We start from the raw sequence: 20,456 nt of genomic DNA on the forward strand, positions 1-20,456 counted from the left end.
ATTGAGCTATTTATACCAATTACTATATCATTTATGAATCTATTAAACAGAATTGGTCCCAGTACAGAGCCTTGGGGTATCCCAACTCAGACTCCAGCCCAGTCTGAGTATATGTTGTTCATATCCACGCTTTTTACACGTCCCTGTAACCAGTTCTCTATCCATGTACAAACCTTATGGTCCATGCCTACAGACCTCAATTTGTAAATTAAGCATCCATGGCAGCCTGTTTCAAACGCTTTCAAATCCAGGTACACCACATCCACTGGCCTCTCTTTATCTAGACGGCATCTCATAGAATGTTAACAGATTGGTTTGGCAAGAACAACCCTTTGTAAAGCCATGCTGATTACTACTACTGATTTTGTTTTCCACAGCAAATTTTTAGATATAGTCCCTTGTCGTCCCCTCCAAAGGTTTACATACTATCGATGTCAGACTGACTGGTCTATAGTTCCCAGGTATATATCTCTGCCCTTTTTTAAATATTGGAACCACGATGGTCCTTCAGCTGGTATCATTCCTGTCAATATGCTGTCCATAAAAATGAAGAATAGTAGTCTGGCTATGATCTGGCTGAGGTCTTTAAGGACTCTCGGGTGTCATCTGGTTCCAGTGATGTATTTACTTTCCGCTTTTCAAGACTTTTACAGACACTGGCTTCTGTTAACCAGAAGGGTACATTTTGAGATGCGTTACTAATGATGCAGTCTTGATTACTATTCCCTTCTGTTCCCTGTTTGTTGTAAAAACCGAGAAGAATGTATTTAGTACAGTTTTCTTTTCCTTATCATTGTAACCGACATTCCTTTGTAATCTTTTATAGGGCCAATATGTTCTGACCTCGATTTTTTACTGTTAATATATTTTTAAAAATTCTTTGGATTTTTCTTACTCTGCTCTGCTATCCCACATGGATGAAAAATATATTTGAAATACATTTTAAAATTATTCCTCCCAAATATATTGATATATATTTGAAATGCTACAATTTTGTCCATATTCAATATATTTAAAAAAATATAAATATATAATTATTATACAGGATTTATATAGCACCAACAGTTTGCGCAGCGCTTTATAAAATGAAGGCAGACATTACAGTTACAATACAATTTGGTACAAGAGGAAACTGAGGGCCCGGCTCATTATAGCTTACAATCTAGGAGGAAGGGTTGAGTGGTATAAAAGGTAATAGCTTTGGGGGGATGAGCTGATGGAGGAAATAAATGGCAGTTTACTAGGTAGAAGAAGGACAGACTTCTTTAAAGAGAAAGGTTTTCATGGATCGTCTAAAGGTGGATAGATTAGGAGACAGATTGGGGTACAGAGTTCCATAGGATGGGAGAAGCTCGGGAGAAGTCCTGGAGGTGAGCATGGAAGGAGGTGACACGGGAACTAGAGAGCAGAAGGTCTTGGGAGGATCGAAGAGTTTGGTTGATATTTTGAGACCAGGTTGGTGATGTAGCTGGGGGCAGAGTTGTGGATGGCTTTGTAAGTTGTTGTTAGTATTCTGAATTTTATTAATTGAGCGAGTGGAAGCCAGTGGAGTAATTGGCAGAGAGGGGTAGCAGATACTGAATGGTTGGTAAGTTGGATGAGCCTGGCAGCAGTATTTATGATGGACTGGAGGGGGAATAGCCTATGGGAAGGTCATCCAATAGGGAGGGAGTTGCAGTAGTCGAGGTGAGAGATTACCAGGGAGTGAATTAGGAGCTTTTTGGTATCATTGGTTAAAAAGGGGCGTATTCTGGAGAAGTTGCGGAGGTTTAGGCAGCATGATTTGGACAGGGATTGGATGTGGGCCTGAAAGGATAGTTCAGAATCCGGGGTTACCCCTAGCACCTTGGCATGCAGGGATGGGTTGATAGTGGTGCTATTGATCCTGACCGAGAAATCAGGGGAAGAGGCACGTGGGGGAGGAAATATTATGAGCTCAGTTTTGGATAGATTGAGTTTTAGGAAGTGGATTGACATCCAGTCTGATATGTCTGTAAGTAAATCGGTGATACGTGAGGAAACTGATGGGGTGAGCTGAGAAGTAAAGAGATAGATTTGTGTGTCATCAGCATAGAAATGGTATTGGAAACCATGGAAAGCTATCAGCTGACCCAAGGAAGAAGTGTAGATCGAGAATAGGAGAGGTCCAAGGACAGAACCTTGGGGGACCCCGACAGTAAGAGGAGTAGGAGAGGAGGAGGTAGAGTTGTAAGTGACACTGAAGGTGCAGTGAGATAGATAAGATTCAAACCAACGGAGAGTACAGTCATGGAGACCAAGTAAATAGAGCTTTTTGAGGAGGAGGGGGTGGTCAACTGTGTCAAAGGGAGTGGAGAGGTCCAAGAGTAAGAGTATGGAATAGTGACCATTAGTTTTAGTGGTTAGTAAGTCATTTGTGAGTTTTAGGAGAGCAGTTTCTGTGGAGTGTTGTGGGTGAAATCCAGACTGAAGAGGATCGAGACGGTTATTTTCAATAAGGTGGCAGCTCAGACGGTTGTAGACTAGACGTTCAAAGAGTTTGGAGGCAAAAGGAAGTAAGGAGATGGGTCTTAGATTGCTAAGACTGGTGGGGTCCAGTGAGGCTTTTTTAAGTATGGGGGCAACTAGCGCATGTTTTAGAGAGTTGGGGAAGATGCCAGTAGAAAGGGAGAGATTGAAGATATGAGTTAAAGAATGAAGGATAGAGCCAGAGGGTGACCGTAGTATTTGCGAGGGAACAGGGTCCAGGGGACAGGTGGTTAGGTGGGCTTTAGAAAAAGGTTTACCAACCTCCTCTATAATAGCTGGGATAAACAAGGGAAGTATAGATTGTGCAGGTGGAAAAGGAGCGTAGGGTGAGGGAGATAGCTGTACAGTGGCGATCTCGTCATGAATTGTGGACAAGGAGTGTAGGGTGAGGGAGATAGCTGTACAGTGGCGATCTCGTCATGAATTGTATCAATCTTATTTTTGAAGTGATTAGCGATCTCCTGGGCAGTGAGTGAGTTAGTGGGTGGAGGTAGAGAAGGACAAAGTAGAGTTTAAGGTAGAAAAGAGTTGATGGCGATTGCGTGAGAGGGTGTTAATGAGAGTGATAAAATAAGTCTGTTTGGCAGTGTGGAGACAAGAATTGTATTTTTGAAGGGCAGATTTACATTGGTCAAAGTCTTGATGGGTCTTAGTCTTACGCCATAAACGCTTAAGAGAGCGGCTACGTGTTTTGAGGCATCTGGTATTGTCTGTTTGCCAGGGCTGTAGCAGCCAGGGCTTAATTCTGTGTGTAGTGAGGGGGGCCAATGTGTCCATGGTGGATGACAGTGAACTATTGTAGACAGAAGTGACCAGGTTGGGGCAGGACAGGGCTCATATTTTGTCACAGAGACAATCTGTTGTGGAAAAAAGGAGAGAGGGGTTAAGATAACGAAGGTTTCTATGGGTAACTGTTCGGTAGTTGGAAGACAAGGAGGAGGAAGCCAAGAAGAGAGTGAAGCTTATAAGGGAGTGATCAGAGAGAGAGAGGAACAGAAAAGTTGGTGAGGTTGCAAGGAGTGCATAGGTAGGAGAATACAAGGTCGAGGCAGTTACCATTCGAGTGAAACATGTGTCCATTGTTTTAGGTCAAAAGAAGTGGTTAGGCTCAGAAGTTTAGAGTGTAAAGATTAACAGGGATGTTGAAGTCACCAAGAATGACTGTGGGAATTTCAGAAGAGGGAAAGTAAGGCAGCCAGGCAGAGAGGTCATCAAGGAAGCTTGATGCCGGTCCAGGAGGCCGAAAGATCACAGCAATTCTTAAAGAAACTGGAGAGAACAGACCAGGGGCGGACTGACCATTTGGGAACTCGGGCACTGCCCGAGGGCCTGGGGTCAGTAGGAGGCCCCATGAGATGCCCCTGGTACCTTTCATATGCTTTTTTGGGTGTGGTTTGAGTTTGGGTGAGGACACAGGGACCCCATGATCCCCTATTGCCCGGGGGCCCCATGAGTTGTCAGTCCGCCCCTGGAACAGACAAATACAGTGAACATCAAATGAGGAGAGGGACAGAGAGGAAGGTGAATGGAGGACCTGAAAAGTGCTTTGAGGGGATAGGAGGATTGCTACTCCACCTCCTTTCTGTCCACTAGGCCTGGGAGAGTGAGTCCAGAGGAGACCACCATGGGAGAGGGCAGCAGGAGAGGGAAAGTCAGATTCATCAAGCCAGATCTCTGTAATTGCAAGCAAGTTAAAGGAGTTTGTGATAAAAAGGTCATGGACAGAGGTGAGTTTGTTACAGAGAGAGCGGACATTCCAGAGGGCACAGGAAAAGGGGAGGCTGGTTCTAGGAAGAAGGAATAGTAACCAGATTGTGTGGATTGCGGCTGCTGTTGGAGGATAGGCAGTGCTGGGTGTGTTGATCAAAGGAAAAAGATGGTGGCCCAGGATTTGAGGAAATGTCTCCAGATGTTAGGAGAAGCAGAAGGGTGAGGGAGGTAATATGGGAGTATGACTTTTATTTATATATATATATATATATATATATATATATATATATATATATATATATATACACACACACTGCATGTTGTAATGCATTTTTATTACAAAATATATGAAAAATATTTTTAAAAATACAGTTCAAGTATACTGTATGTCTTTAAAAATACAAATCTACATTTTTGGAATGCATTTACAAATATATGTAACAATACATGTTAAAATTACTTCTTTATATGCTAAAAAAAAATATGAAGATTATATTTAAAAATATATATATATTTAGAAATATTTTTCATATATTTTGTAATATCTAATATATATGCAATATATAATATATATTGAATAGGGTCAAAATTGTGGCATTTCAAATATATGTCAGTATATTTGGGAAGGATATATTTCAAATATATTTTTCTTCCACATGGGATGTGTCTCTCATGGTCTATTTTAGCCGCCCTGATGGTGCTCTTACATATCCTTTTGCATTCTTTGTAGAGCTGGGATGCCTACAATTACCCTTCTGTCTTATACTTTTTTAAATGCCATTTTTTTCTCTTTAATATTTCCTTTTATGTGACAGTTTAGCCACCCAGGCCTAACCTTTGCTCTTTTATATTTATTATCTATTGGAATACACTGGATGACACCTTTATTTAATATGTACCTAAAGCATTCCCATTTGTCCTCCATGTTCATTGTTACTAAGATTTGACCCCATGTAATATCTTGTAGTTTTGTGCACAGTTTACAAAAGTTGGCTCTTTTGAAATTTAGTGTTCTTGTACTACCCACGTGCTGCCTTGTCCTGTTATTTATGTTGAATGTAATTATCCTGTGATCACTGGTTCCCAAGCTGTCCCCTATTTCCCTGTCTGCGACTAGATACATGTTATAGTTACATAGTTAGTCTGGCTGAAAAAAAGACAAAAGTCCATCCAGTTCAACCATTTGAAAAAAAAAAGCTATAATCCTACACCCACAGTTGATCCAGAGGAAGGCAAAAAATCCCAGCAAAGCATGATCCAATTTGCTCCTGCAGGGAAAAAAATCCTTCCTGATCACCCGAGAGGCAATCGGATATTCCCTGGATCATCTTTACCTATAAATGTTATATCCAGTTATATTCTGTGTATCTAAGAAACAATCCAGGACTTTTTTAAAGCAATCCACTGAGCTGGCCGGAATCAACTCTTGAGGGAGTCTATTCCACATTTTCACAGCTCTCACTGTGAAGAAACCTTTCCGTGTTTGGAGATCATATCCCCCCCTTATGTATTATACATGGTGATCTTATCTCTCCTTATGTATTATACATGGTGATCATATCCCCCCTTATGTATTATACATGGAGATCATATCCCCCCTTATGTATTATACATGTTGATCATATCCCCCCTTATGTATTATACATGGAGATCATATCCCCCCTTATGTATTATACATGGAGATCATATCCCCCCTTATGTATTATACATGGAGATCATATCCCCCCTTATGTATTATACATGTTGATCATATCCCCCCTTATGTATTATACATGGAGATCATATCCCCCTTATGTATTATACATGGAGATCATATCCCCCCTTATGTATTATACATGGAGATCATATCCCCCCTTATGTATTATACATGGTGATCATATCCCCCCTTATGTATTATACATGGTGATCATATCCCCCCTTATGTATTATACATGGAGATCATATCCCCCCTTATGTATTATACATGGTGATCATATCCCCCCTTATGTATTATACATGGAGATCATATCCCCCCTTATGTATTATACATGGTGATCATATCTCCCCTTATGTATTATACATGGAGATCATATCCCCCCTTATGTATTATACATGGTGATCAAATCCCCCCTTATGTATTATACATGGTGATCATATCCCCCCTTATGTATTATACATGGAGCTCATATCCCCCCTTATGTATTATACATGGTGATCATATCCCCCCCTTATGTATTATACATGGAGATCATATCCCCCCTTAATCTCCTCTTCTCAAGAGAGAATAAATTCAGTTCCTCTAATCTTTCCTCATAGCTGATCTCCTCCATGCCTCTTATCAGTTTGGTTGCCCTTCTCTGTACTTTCTCCAGTTCCCCCAGATGTTATCTGTAAGTAATAGATCTAGTAATGCATTATTTCTGTTTGGGACATCCACCAATTGGCACATGAAGTTGTCCTGTAAGACGTTTAAGAAATGATGAGCCTTAGATGAGTGTGCTGTTCCTTCAGCCCAATGTCCGGATAACCACTTGCCCTCCAGAGGATTTACCCCCCCCCCTCCTGACCAGGCCATTTTTAGCGCTTATTCCCCACGAATAGAGCTTTCTTTTGGTAGTATTTGATCGCCTGTGCATTTTGTTTTCAGCTACAAAGAAAAAAGCGACAATTTTGAGAAAAAAACAATATTTTTGACTTTTTGCTATTAAGTATGTTCAGTAAAAAAATCAAATTTTGTCAAATTATGGTGGAAAATAAGTATTTGGTCACCTACAAACAAGCAAGATTTCTGGCTCTCACAGACCTGGACCTTCTTCTTTAAGAGGCTCCTCTGTCCTGCACTCATTACCTGTATCAATGGCACCTGTTTGAACTTGTTATCAGTATAAAAGACACCTGTCCACAACCTCAAACAGTCACACTCCAAACTCCACTATGGTGAAGATCAAAGAGCTGTCGAAGGACACCAGAAACAAAATTGTAGACCTGCACCAGGCTGGGAAGACTGAATCTGCAATAGGTAAGCAGCTTGGTGTGAACAAATCAACTGTGGGAGCAATAATTTGAAAATGGAAGACATACAAGACCACTGATAATCTCCCTCGATCTGGGGCTCCACGCAAGATCTCACCCCGTGGGGTCAAAATGATCACAAGAACGGTGAGCAAAAATCCCAGGACCACACGGGGGGACCTAGTGAATGAGCTGCAGAGAGCTGGGACCAACGTAACAAAGGCTACCATCAGTAACACACTACGCCGCCAGGGAATCAGATCCTGCAGTGCCAGACGTGTCCCCCTGCTTAAGCCAGTACATGTCCGGGCCCGTCTGAAGTTTGCTAGAAGCATTTGGATGATCCAGAAGAGGATTGGGAGAATGTCATATGGTCAGATGAAACCAAAATAGAACTGTTTGGTAGAAAAACAACTCGCCATGTTTAGAGGAGGGAGAATGCTGAGTTGCATCCAAAGAACACCTTACCTACTGTGAAGCATGGGGGTGGCAACATCATGCTTTGGGGCTGTTTCTCCACAAAGGGACCAGGACGACTGATCCATGTACAGGACAGAATGAATGGGGCCATGTATCGTGGGATTTTGAGTGCAAACCTCCTTCCATCAGCAAGGGCATTGAAGATGAAACGTGGCTGAGTCTTGAAACATGACAATGATCCCAAACATACCGCCCGGGCAACGAAGGAGTGGCTTCGTAAGAAGCATTTCAAGGTCCTGGAGTGGCCTAGCCAGTCTCCAGATCTCAACCCCATAGAAAACCTTTGGAGGGAGTTGAAAGTCCGTGTTGCCCAGCAACAGCCCCAAAACATCACTGCTCTAGAGGAGATCTGCATGGAGGATGGGCCAACATACCAGCAACAGTGTGTGCCAACCTTGTGAAGACTTACAGGAAACGTCTGACCTCTGTCATTGCCAACAAAGGATATATAACAAAGTATTGAGATGAACTTTTCATATTGACCAAATACTTATTTTCCACCATAATTTGCAAATAAATTCTTTCCAAATCAGCCAATGTGATTGTCTGGATTTTTTTTCTCATTTTGTCTCTCATAGTTGAGGTCTACCTATGATGCCAATTACAGGCCTCTCTCATCTTTTTAAGTGGGAGAACTTGCACAATTGGTGGCTGACTAAATACTTTTTTGCCCCACTGTATATTCATTTTTATTTTATTTTTTGTATATATGTCAATATGTTTTTATTAGCAAGCTGTATGTTTCCAAGATTTTGAATAAACAAAAATTTACAACTTTTTAAGCTTTGTGTGTTTTGTAACTGCGCGTTGTGCCGCGTTTGCAGCTCGCCGTTTGCTTGCTGTGTTTAGGGTGCAAAACAATGAATTGTACCCCAAGAACAACATGTTTTTTGCACATTTAACCACTCCCAGTCCGACCATTTTATATAAACGGCCAGACAGTGGCACTGCAGGGTCGGGTGGCCGTTTATAAATGGCAGCGATCCGGTGCCCCCTGTGTCCTCTGGACACAGTGGAACACCGATTGTCAGACGGGACCTCTGTGCGAGGTCCCGATCATGTGATCAGTGATTGGCCAATCAGTGATCACATGCAAAGTAGTAAGCAAGATGTCACTTCTGTCATCATTGCTTACTATGTGTGAAATCTGTGAATGATCACAGAGGTCACATGGTACAAGGCTATTCAAAACAGTCTTGTGCCATGTGACAAGCTGTGACCAATCACAGCTCACTCAGTATTTCTCAATGGCTGCAAGAATGCAGCCAGAGAGAAGGAGAAATGATTGCTTTTACAGCCTTTATGGGTGTAAAAGCAATCAGTGTAAAAAGAAAAACAAAAATCTTCATCCCCCCCCCCCCACAAGTAATACAGTGTCACTATGATGACACTGTACTGCTAGGGTGACAGTATGTAAAAAAAAAAAACATAACTAATAATAAAAAAAGTAAAAAATAATGTTTAAAAATGATAATTTTTGGTTATAAACTAATTTGGGTTATTTTTTTTTTTTTACTAAAAAGATAACGGAATAAATTCTGGCCAAGATTTATGATGAAATATTATTTATTTGCAAAATTTTATAAGAAAAACACTTTTTTCAAAATTTTTGGACTTTTTCATTTACATAGCAAAAAAATATAAATCCCAGCGGTGAATGAATACCACCAAAATAAAGCTTTATCTGTCTCAAAGAAATGCTAGAAAATTCATAAGGGTACAGTGTTGCATGACCGCGCAATTGTCATTCAAAATGTGATAGCACTGAAAGCAGAAAATTGTCCTGGACAGGAAAGGGGTGAAAGTGTCCGGACTGGAAGTGGTTAATGAACTCAGTGTTGCATGCATTCACGCACTACTATTATAAAAATGTAACAGGAGGACACACTGAAACAATCCATTCAATTTGTATCAAATCAGACAGGCCCTTGCGCTACCATATTTGTTGGTGGGTCTAAGTCTAGGTTCACACCTATGCAGGTTGCGTCCGATTCATTTCTGCATTGCGTTTTGCGTTGCATTTTTGCACTTGCGTTTTTTATGTGTTTTTTGCAGGTTTTTTAAAAAATGTTTACATTTTCTTGTTGCTAGGCAGATTTTAAACACAAAACGCATCAAAAACACAACAAAAACCCAGCACACTGAAACAATCCATTCAATTTGTATCAAATCAGACGGCCCTTGCGCTACCATATTTGTTGGTGGGTCTAAGTCTAGGTTTACACCTATGTAGGTTGCGTTTGATGCATTTGTGCATTGCGTTTTGCGCTGCATTTTTGATGCATTTTTTGAGGTTTTTTTTTAAATTTTTCTCGTTGCTAGGCAGATTTTAAACACAAAACACATCAAAAACGCGGCAAAAACGCAGCACACTGAAACAATCCATTCAATTTGTATCAAATCAGACAGGCCCTTGCGCTACCATATTTGTTGGTGGGTCTAAGTCTAGGTTCACACCTATGCAGGTTGCGTTTGATTCATTTCTGCTTTGCGTTTTGTGTTGCCTTTTTGCACTTGCGTTTTTGATGCATTTTTTGCGGGGGTTTTTTTTTCATTTATTTTTATTTTTCTCGTTGCTAGGCAGATTTTAAACACAAAACGCATCAAAAACACGGCAAAAATGCAGCACACTGAATCAATCCATTCAATCTGTATCAACTCAGACAGGCCCTTGCACTACCATATTTGTTGGTGGGTCTATGTCTAGTTTCACACCTATGCAGGTTGTGTTTGATGCATTTGTGCATTGCGTTTTGCGCTGCATTTTTGCACTTGCGTTTTTGATGCATTTTTTGAGGGTTTTTTTTTATTATTTTTCTCGTTGCTAGGTAGATTTTACACACAAAACACATCAAAAACGCGGCAAAAACGCAGCACATTGAAACAATCCATTCAATTTGTATCAAATCAGACAGGCCCTTGCGCTACCATATTTGTTGGTGGGTCTAAGTCTAGGTTCACACCTATGCAGGTTGTGTTTGATGCATTTGTGCATTGCGTTTTGCGCTGCATTTTTGCACTTGCGTTTTTGATGCATTTTTTGAGGGTTTTTTTTTATTATTTTTCTCGTTGCTAGGTAGATTTTACACACAAAACACATCAAAAACGCGGCAAAAACGCAGCACATTGAAAAATCCATTCAATTTGTATCAAATCAGACAGGCCCTTGCGCTACCATATTTATTGGTGGGTCTAAGTCTAGGTTCACACCTATGCAGGTTGTGTTTGATGCATTTGTGCATTGCGTTTTGCGCTGCATTTTTGCACTTGCGTTTTTGATGCATTTTTTGAGGGTTTTTTTTTATTATTTTTCTCGTTGCTAGGTAGATTTTACACACAAAACACATCAAAAACGCGGCAAAAACGCAGCACATTGAAACAATCCATTCAATTTGTATCAAATCAGACAGGCCCTTGCGCTACCATATTTGTTGGTGGGTCTAAGTCTAGGTTCACACCTATGCAGGTTGTGTTTGATGCATTTGTGCATTGCGTTTTGCGCTGCATTTTTGCACTTGCGTTTTTGATGCATTTTTTGAGGGTTTTTTTTTTTCTCGTTGCTAGGCAGATTTTACACACAAAACGCATCAAAAACGTGGCAAAAATGCAGCACACTGAAACAATCCATTCAATTTGTATCAAATCAGACAGGCCCTTGCGCTACCATATTTGTTGGTGGGTCTAAGTCTAGGTTCACACCTATGCAGGTTGCGTCTGATTAATTTCTGCATTGCGTTTTGCGTTGCATTTTTGCACTTGCGTTTTTTATGTGTTTTTTGCAGGTTTTTTAAAAAATGTTTACATTTTCTTGTTGCTAGGCAGATTTTAAACACAAAACGCATCAAAAACACAACAAAAACCCAGCACACTGAAACAATCCATTCAATTTGTATCAAATCAGACGGCCCTTGCGCTACCATATTTGTTGGTGGGTCTAAGTCTAGGTTTACACCTATGTAGGTTGCGTTTGATGCATTTGTGCATTGCATTTTGCGCTGCATTTTTGATGCATTTTTTGAGGGTTTTTTGAGAATTTTTCTCGTTGCTAGGCAGATTTTAAACACAAAACACATCAAAAACGCGGCAAAAACGCAGCACACTGAAACAATCCATTCAATTTGTATCAAATCAGACAGGCCCTTGCGCTACCATATTTGTTGGTGGGTCTAAGTCTAGGTTCACACCTATGCAGGTTGCGTTTGATTCATTTCTGCTTTGCGTTTTGTGTTGCCTTTTTGCACTTGCGTTTTTGATGCATTTTTTGCGGGGGTTTTTTTTTCATTTATTTTTATTTTTCTCGTTGCTAGGCAGATTTTAAACACAAAACGCATCAAAAACACGGCAAAAATGCAGCACACTGAATCAATCCATTCAATCTGTATCAACTCAGACAGGCCCTTGCACTACCATATTTGTTGGTGGGTCTATGTCTAGTTTCACACCTATGCAGGTTGTGTTTGATGCATTTGTGCATTGCGTTTTGCGCTGCATTTTTGCACTTGCGTTTTTGATGCATTTTTTGAGGGTTTTTTTTTATTATTTTTCTCGTTGCTAGGTAGATTTTACACACAAAACACATCAAAAACGCGGCAAAAACGCAGCACATTGAAACAATCCATTCAATTTGTATCAAATCAGACAGGCCCTTGCGCTACCATATTTGTTGGTGGGTCTAAGTCTAGGTTCACACCTATGCAGGTTGTGTTTGATGCATTTGTGCATTGCGTTTTGCGCTGCATTTTTGCACTTGCGTTTTTGATGCATTTTTTGAGGGTTTTTTTTTATTATTTTTCTCGTTGCTAGGTAGATTTTACACACAAAACACATCAAAAACGCGGCAAAAACGCAGCACATTGAAAAATCCATTCAATTTGTATCAAATCAGACAGGCCCTTGCGCTACCATATTTATTGGTGGGTCTAAGTCTAGGTTCACACCTATGCAGGTTGTGTTTGATACATTTGTGCATTGCGTTTTGTGCTGCATTTTTGCACTTGCGTTTTTGATGCATTTTTTGAGGGTTTTTTTTTTTCTCGTTGCTAGGCAGATTTTACACACAAAACGCATCAAAAACGCGGCAAAAACGCAGCACATTGAAACAATCCATTCAATTTGTATCAAATCAGACAGGCCCTTGCGCTACCATATTTGTTGGTGGGTCTAAGTCTAGGTTCACACCTATGCAGGTTGTGTTTGATGCATTTGTGCATTGCGTTTTGCGCTGCATTTTTGCACTTGCGTTTTTGATGCATTTTTTGAGGGTTTTTTTTTTTCTCGTTGCTAGGCAGATTTTAAACACAAAACGCATCAAAAACACAACAAAAACCCAGCACACTGAAACAATCCATTCAATTTGTATCAAATCAGACAGGCCCTTGCGCTACCATATTTGTTGGTGGGTCTAAGTCTAGGTTCACACCTATGCAGGTTGCATTTGATGCATTTCTGCATTGCGGTTTGCATTGCCTTTTTGCACTTGCGTTTTTGATGCATTTTTGGGGTTTTTTTCTTTTTCTTGTTGCTAGGCAGATTTTAAATACAAAACGCATCAAAAACGTGGCAAAAACACAGCAAAAATGCAGCAAAAACGTAATAGATGCTTTTCTGCAGCGTTCCCATTGAAGTCTATAGAACAAAAAACTAGTGGTGCACCGAAATGAAAATTCTGGTGCCGAAACCGATACAGAAAATGCAGAATGCATGTGGTTGAAAACCGAACCGAAATCAAAATTGCTGAGTATGTGGGGGTGGGGAGGCTCCAATTTTTTTTTGTATTTTTTTCTACTTTCATATATATATATATATATTTTTTTTTAAACTTTGTTTCATTTTATCTCAGGAAAGAAACTACAAGGAAACATTGTTTCTTTTAACTCGGGAAAGAAACTACAAGGAAACATTGTTTCTTTTAACTTGGGGAATAAACTAAAAGGAAACTTTGTTTCTTTTATCTCGGGAAAGAAACTACAAGGAAACATTGTTTCTTTTAACTTGGGAAATAAACCAAAAGGAAACTTTGTTTCTTTTAGCTGGGGGGAAAGTGACAGCTGATTCTCTGAGCTATAGTGAAGAAAAAAAAAGCTGGTAATTACATTTAAAAACTGGCACTGACATATACTGACAGTCAGTCACTGTACACACTGCTCCTCTCCTGCCATTCTCCACCCCTCCCCCCTCACATCTGCAGTACACACAGTCTCCTGTATTGGCTACATTTTGCTATCGGCATTGCTATTTTCGGCAGATATGTTTCGGTGGCCGAAATTTCAGTACATCCCTACCAAAAACGCCATGTTTTGCGTTCAAAAAGGTCCCTGACCCTTTCCAAAAAACGCACCAGGTGAAAACGCAGAAATTTGAACATGTCCCATATGAATTCATGTTAAATGGACTGTACTGCATTTCTGAAAAAAAACGCAAAACGCTGCAGAAAACGCTTAGGTGTCCACCTGGGGTAAAGGAGATTTTACAATTCGATTGTAACTGAGGGAATTCCCCTCACTTTGGGAAATTTCTTCTAATTTTCTGTTGCATCACTACAGGAAGTGAAGGGACATTTCCCCCATGATATACAGACAGCAAAAAAACAACCTGGCAGGGGTGTAAAGCCTTCCCTACTCTATCCAAAACTAAGAAAATAGGCTATATACACAAATAAACCGTTTTCTGTCTGATCCAGAGGAAAAATATTCCTGATTTATATATACTTTTGTTTGTACTTTTCATGCAAGCCAAGAAAACTGCTGGAAAACACGTCCATGCAACATCTCATCTACAGTTTCGAGCAAACAGACTGAAATGGCACGAGGTATAAAGCATTCGCTTGTTTTTCTTTTATTGTAAGTTCCTGAAATTGCCCAACAATTGCCCTGTGTACGGCAAACATTTCTAAAATTGCCCGGCAATTGCCGTGTGCATTTCTGAAGTGGCTGAAACTATCCAACAATCACCCAGCATGTGGCAAATGTGGGCTTTCAATTGCCATGTATGCCCAACGTTTCTGAAATTGCCCAACAATTGCCCTGTGCATGTCCAAAGTAGCTGAAACTGTCCAACAACTGCCCTGTGCATTTCTGAAGCAGCTGAAACTGTCCAACAATTGCCCAGTGAGTGTCAAATGTGGTTGAAATTGGCTGTCAATTGAGTGCGTGTGTGTGTATTTGTGGCCAAAAAAGGCTGAAATTGCCCAACAACTGCCCTGTGTATGCCCAACGTTTCTGAAATTGCCCGACAATTTCCCTGTGCAAGTCCAAAGTAGCTGAAACGGTCCTACAATTGCCCAGCAAGTGTCAAATGTGGTTGAAATTAGCTGTCAATTGAGTGTGTGTGTGTATATGTGGCCAAAAATGGCTGAAATTGCCCAACAACTGCCCTGTGTATGCCCAACGTTTCTGAAATTCCCCGACAATTTCCCTGTGCAAGTGCAAAGTAGCTGAAACAGTCCTTCAATTTCCCTGTGCATTTCTGAAGTGGCTGAAACTGTCCAACAATTGCCCAGGGTGTGGCAAATGTGACTGAAATTGCCCAACAATTGCCCTGTGTTTGATCAAGGTTTCCAAAATTGCCTGACAATTGCCCTGTCCATGTCCAAAGTGGCTGGAACTGTCCGACTTTTGCCCAGTGTGTGGCCTTGATTGAAATTGCCTGACAATTGCCCTGTGTACGTCCAATGTTTCTAAAATTGCCCGGCAACTGCCCAGTGCATTTCCAAAGTGGCTGAAACTGTCCAACAATTGCCCAGCATGTGGCAAATGTGGCAGAAATTGCCTTTCAATTGCCGTGTGTGTGTATATGTGGCCAAAAAAGCCTGAAATTTCCAAACAATTGCCCTGTGTCTGCCCAACATTTCTGAAATTGCCCGACAATTGCCCTATGCATATCTAACGTTTCTGAAATTGCCTGACAATTGCCCTGTGCATTTCTTAAGCAGCTGAAACTGTCCAACAATTGCCAAGCAAGTGGCAAATGTGGTTGATATTGCCTGTCAATTGCTATGTATGTGTGTGTGTATATGTGGCCAAAAAAGGTTGAAATTGCCCAACAATTGCCCTGTGTATGCCCAACGTTTCTGAGGTTGCCCGACAATTGCCCCGTGCATTTCTGAAGCAGCTGAAACTGTCCAACAATTGCCCAGCAAGTAGCAAATGTGGTTGATGTTGCCTGTCAATTGCTGTGTGGGTATATGTGGCCAAAAAGGTTGAAATTGCCCAACAATTACCCAGTGTATGCCCAACATTTCTGAAATTGCCCAACAATTGCCCTGTGCATATCCAAAGTAGATGAAACTGTCCGACAATTGCCCTGTGCATTTCTAAAGTGGCTGAAACTATCCAGCAATTGCCCAGGGTGTGGCAAATGTGGCTGAAATTACCCAACAATTGCATTGTGTTTGATCTGGGTTTCCAAAATTGCCCAACAATTGCCCTGTGCATGTCCAAAGTGGCTGGAACTGTCCGACATTTGGCCAGTGTGTGGCCTTATTTGAAATTGCCTGACAATTGCCCTGTGTACGTCCAATGTTTCTAAAATTGCCCGGCAACTGCCCACTGCATTTCCAAAGTGGCTGAAACTGTCCACCAATTGCCCAGCATGTGGCAAATGTGGCAGAAATTGCCTTTCAATTGCCGTGTGTGTGTATATGTGGCCAAAAAAGCCTGAAATTGCCAAACAATTGCCCTGTGTCTGCCCAACATTTCTGAAATTGCCCGACAATTGCCCTGTGCATATCCAACATTTCTGAAATTGCCTGACAATTGCCCTGTGCATATCCAACATTTCTGAAATTGCCTGACAATTGCCCTGTGCATGTCCAAAGTAGCGGAAACTGTCCGACAATTGCCCTGTGCATTTCTGAAGCGTCTGAAACTATCCAACAATTGCCCAGCAAGTGGCAAATGTGGTTGATATTGTCTGTCAATTGCTATGTATGTGTGTGTATATGTGGCCAAAAAAGGTTGAAATTGCCCAACAATTGCCCTGTGTATGCCCAACGTTTCTGAAATTGCCCGACAATTGCCCTGTGCATTTCTGAAGCAGCTGAAACTGTCCAACAATTGCCCAGCAAGTAGCAAATGTGGTTGATGTTGCCTGTCAATTGCTGTGTGGGTATATGTGGCCAAAAAAGGTTGAAATTGCCCAACAATTACCCAGTGTCTGCCCAACATTTCTGAAATTGCCCGACAATTGCCCTGTGCATATCCAAAGTAGATGAAACTGTCCGACAATTGCCCTGTGCATTTCTGAAGTGGCTGAAACTATCCAACAATTGCCCAGGGTGCGGCAAATGTGGCTGAAATTGCCCAACAATTGCCCTGTGTTTGATCTGGCTTTCCAAAATTGCCCGACAATTGCCCTGTGCACGTCCAAAGTGGCTGGAACTGTCCGACATTTGCCCAGTGTATGGCCAAGGCTGAAATTGCCAGACAATTGCCCTGAGTATGGTCATAGTGGCTGGAATTGCCCAGTGTTTGGCCAAAGTGGTTGAAAAAAGATGAAAGTGCCTGACAATTGCCCAAATGGTTGCCCTTTGTATGGCCAAAGTAGCTAAAATTGCCCGACAATTGCTCTGTGTATGTCTAAAGTGGATAAGATTTCCTGACAACTACCCCAAAGTGGCTAAAATTGTCCGACAACTGCCCAGTGTGTGGCCACATGGCTGATATTGCCCGACAATTGCCTTGTGTGTGTGTGTGTGTGTGTGGGGGATAGGCTGAAATTGCCCAACAATTGCTCTGTGTATGTTCAAAGTTTCTGAAATTGTCTGACAATTGCCCTGTGCATGTCCAAAGTGTCAGGAACTGTCCAACAGTTGCCCAGTCTATGACCATGGCCGGAATTGACCGACAATTGCCCTGAGTACGGCCAAAGTGGCTGAAGTTGCCCTGTGTGCTTGTGGTTGAAATTGCTCGACAATTGCTCTGTCTATGGCCATAGGGGCTGCAATTGCCAGTCACTTGTCCTGTGTGTCTGTGGCCAAAAAAACTGCCCAGCAATTGCAATATGTGAGCCCAAAGGGTCTGAAATCGCCTGACAATTGCAATGTATAATGCTGGCCATACATGGTTAAAAAAAAAAAAGGTCGGATTTATAAAGATCTGTCGAACGTTCCTGCGATAATGCCATCATTGTATCAAAAATATTCCCCCCATTATAGACATATTATCCATCAATGACAACATACACACAAACGGTACTTTTTTTGGCAATCGATTACACAATGTTGATGGACTTCCAGGGTTATATGCACATGCGCTGTAGATTTTTTTGAACTGTTTTCGATCAATTCCACTACTAATGTTAAGAAAATCGATCGTTTAGGCTCAAAAAAATACGACGACGGTTTATTTTTTTGCCATAAAACTTTGAATTCCGATAATCGAATTGGCCCACTGACGTTTCGAAAGTCGAACGATCAAGCATATCAAGCCCTTTTTCGAATGATTTGTCTGAAATTGCCCAACAATTGCAATGTGTGTGCCCACAGTGTCTGAAATTGGCTGACGATTGTAATATATAAGTCCAAAGTGTCTGAAATTGCTGGACAATGGTAATGTGTGTGCTCAAAGTGTCTGGAATTGGCCGACAACTGCAATGTGTATGCCCACAGTGTCTGAAATTGCCCAACAATTGTGATGTCTGTGCCCAAAGCGTCTGAAATTGGCAGAAAACTGCAATGTGTATGCCCACAGTGTCTGAAATTGCCCGACAATTATAATGTGTGTGCCCAAATTATCTGAAATTGCCTGACAATTGCAATGTGTGTACCCAAAGTGCCCGACAATCACCTGACAATTGTAATGTGTGTGCCCAAAGTGCCCAACAATTACCCGACAATTGCAATGTGTGTGCCCAAAGTGCCCGACAATTGCAATGTGTGTGCCCAAAGTGCCCGACAATTACCCGACAATTGCAATGTGTGTGCCCAAAGTGCCCGACAATTACCCGACAATTGCAATGTGTGTGCCCAAAGTGCCCGACAATTACCCGACAATTGCAATGTGTGTGCCCAAAGTGCCCGACAATTGCAATGTGTGTGCCCAAAGTGCCCGACAATTGTAATGTGTGTGCCCAAAGTGCTCGACAATTACCCGACAATTGCAATCTGTGTGCCTAAAGTGCCCGAAAATTACCTGACAATTGCAATGTGTATGCCCAAAGTGCCCGACAATTGCAATGTGTATGCCCAAAATGTCCGACAATTACCCAACAATTGCAATGTGTATGCCCAAAATGCCCGACAATTACCCAACAATTGCAATGTGTATGCCCAAAGTGCCCGTCAATTACCCGGCAATTGCAATGTGTATGCCCAAAATGCCCGACAATTACCCAACAATTGCAATGTGTGTGCCCAAAGTGCCCGTCAATTACCCGGCAATTGCAATGTGTGTGCCCAAAGTGCCCGACAATCACCCGACAATTGCTCTGCCTGCGGCCAGCACGAGCCCTCCGGCTAGCCTTCCCGATACACGTGTGTAAGCTGCACTACCCCAACCTGAAGCACAGAGGGCGCCCTGTCGAGCCCCCAATGGAAGCAATGCATTGTTCCATTGTGAATTGCGATCCATTGTGACCCCCTTGGGCGGCAGGAGCTGCGGCAGCCGATCATACACTGACGGATGGAGAGCCGGGCCGGACAGCACAGACGTGACAACACCCGATTCTCCAGGCAGCCCAGAAAAGATGAGAGCCATGGTGTGCCTAGGATCAGCGGTGCCCAGGCTCATCCCTGCAGTTGCCATGGCGTTGCTATGAGAAGTGCGGCTCCTACCCTGTACCTGGGATCCTCCGGAGTGCAGGAGCTGATCGCAGCGGAGCTGGCAGAGACTGGAGGCAGCCTGGGCTGTCATTGTGGAATATAGAGAGCTCAGCCCACAGAGGGAGGCGCTACAGGCTGCGACTGCAACACGACTGACACCCTTCTCCCCGGGCACAGCCTGCCAGGAGATGATGTGACACCCACACTACCTCCAGCAGGAGATGTGACACCCACACCACTTCCAGCAGATGTGACACCCACACTACCTCCAGCAGGAGATGTGACACCCACACCACTTCCAGCAGGAGATGTGACACCCACACCACTTCCAGCAGGAGATGTGACACCCACACCACTTCCAGCAGATGTGACACCCACACCACCTCCAGCAGGAGATGTGACACCCACACCACTTCCAGCAGGAGATGTGACACCCACATTACATCCAGCAGGAGATGTGACACCCACACCACTTCCAGCAGATGTGACACCCACACCACTTCCAGCAGATGTGACACCCACACCACTTCCAGCAGATGTGACACCCACACCACTTCCAGCAGGAGATGTGACACCCACACCACTTCCAGCAGGAGATGTGACACCCACACTATCTCCAGCAGGAGATGTGACACCCACACCACTTCCAGCAGATGTGACACCCACACCACATCCAGCAGGAGATCTGACACCCACACCACTTCCAGCAGGAGATGTGACACCCACACCACTTCCAGCAGGAGATGTGACACCCACACCACTTCCAGCAGGAGATGTGACACCCACACCACATCCAGCAGGAGATGTGACACCCACACCACTTCCAGCAGGAGATGTGACACCCACACCACTTCCAGCAGGAGATGTGACACCCACATTACATCCAGCAGGAGATGTGACACCCACACCACTTCCAGCAGATGTGACACCCACACCACTTCCAGCAGATGTGACACCCACACCACTTCCAGCAGATGTGACACCCACACCACTTCCAGCAGGAGATGTG

General features: G+C 42.5%; 1 protein-coding gene across 2 annotated transcripts in view; it reads right to left on the reverse strand.

The window, feature by feature from the left end:
• Window positions 1–19,648, reverse strand: part of GDPD4 (glycerophosphodiester phosphodiesterase domain containing 4) — a 171,613-nt gene extending 151,965 nt beyond the window's left edge. Inside the window, exon 1 of one of the 2 annotated variants that reach the window (XM_089676756.1) lies at window positions 19,460–19,648. The gene's annotated coding sequence lies outside the window, so the exon portion shown is untranslated. The remainder of the gene's footprint in view (window positions 1–19,459) is intronic. The other variant, XM_089676755.1, reaches the window with a different exon arrangement.
• Window positions 19,649–20,456: the final 808 nt, after the last annotated feature.

This window comes from Staurois parvus, unplaced genomic scaffold (genome assembly GCF_062004578.1).
Source record: "Staurois parvus isolate SC_StPar_1 unplaced genomic scaffold, SC_StPar_1.0 ptg000173l, whole genome shotgun sequence".
NCBI classification, from domain to species: domain Eukaryota; kingdom Metazoa; phylum Chordata; class Amphibia; order Anura; family Ranidae; genus Staurois; species Staurois parvus.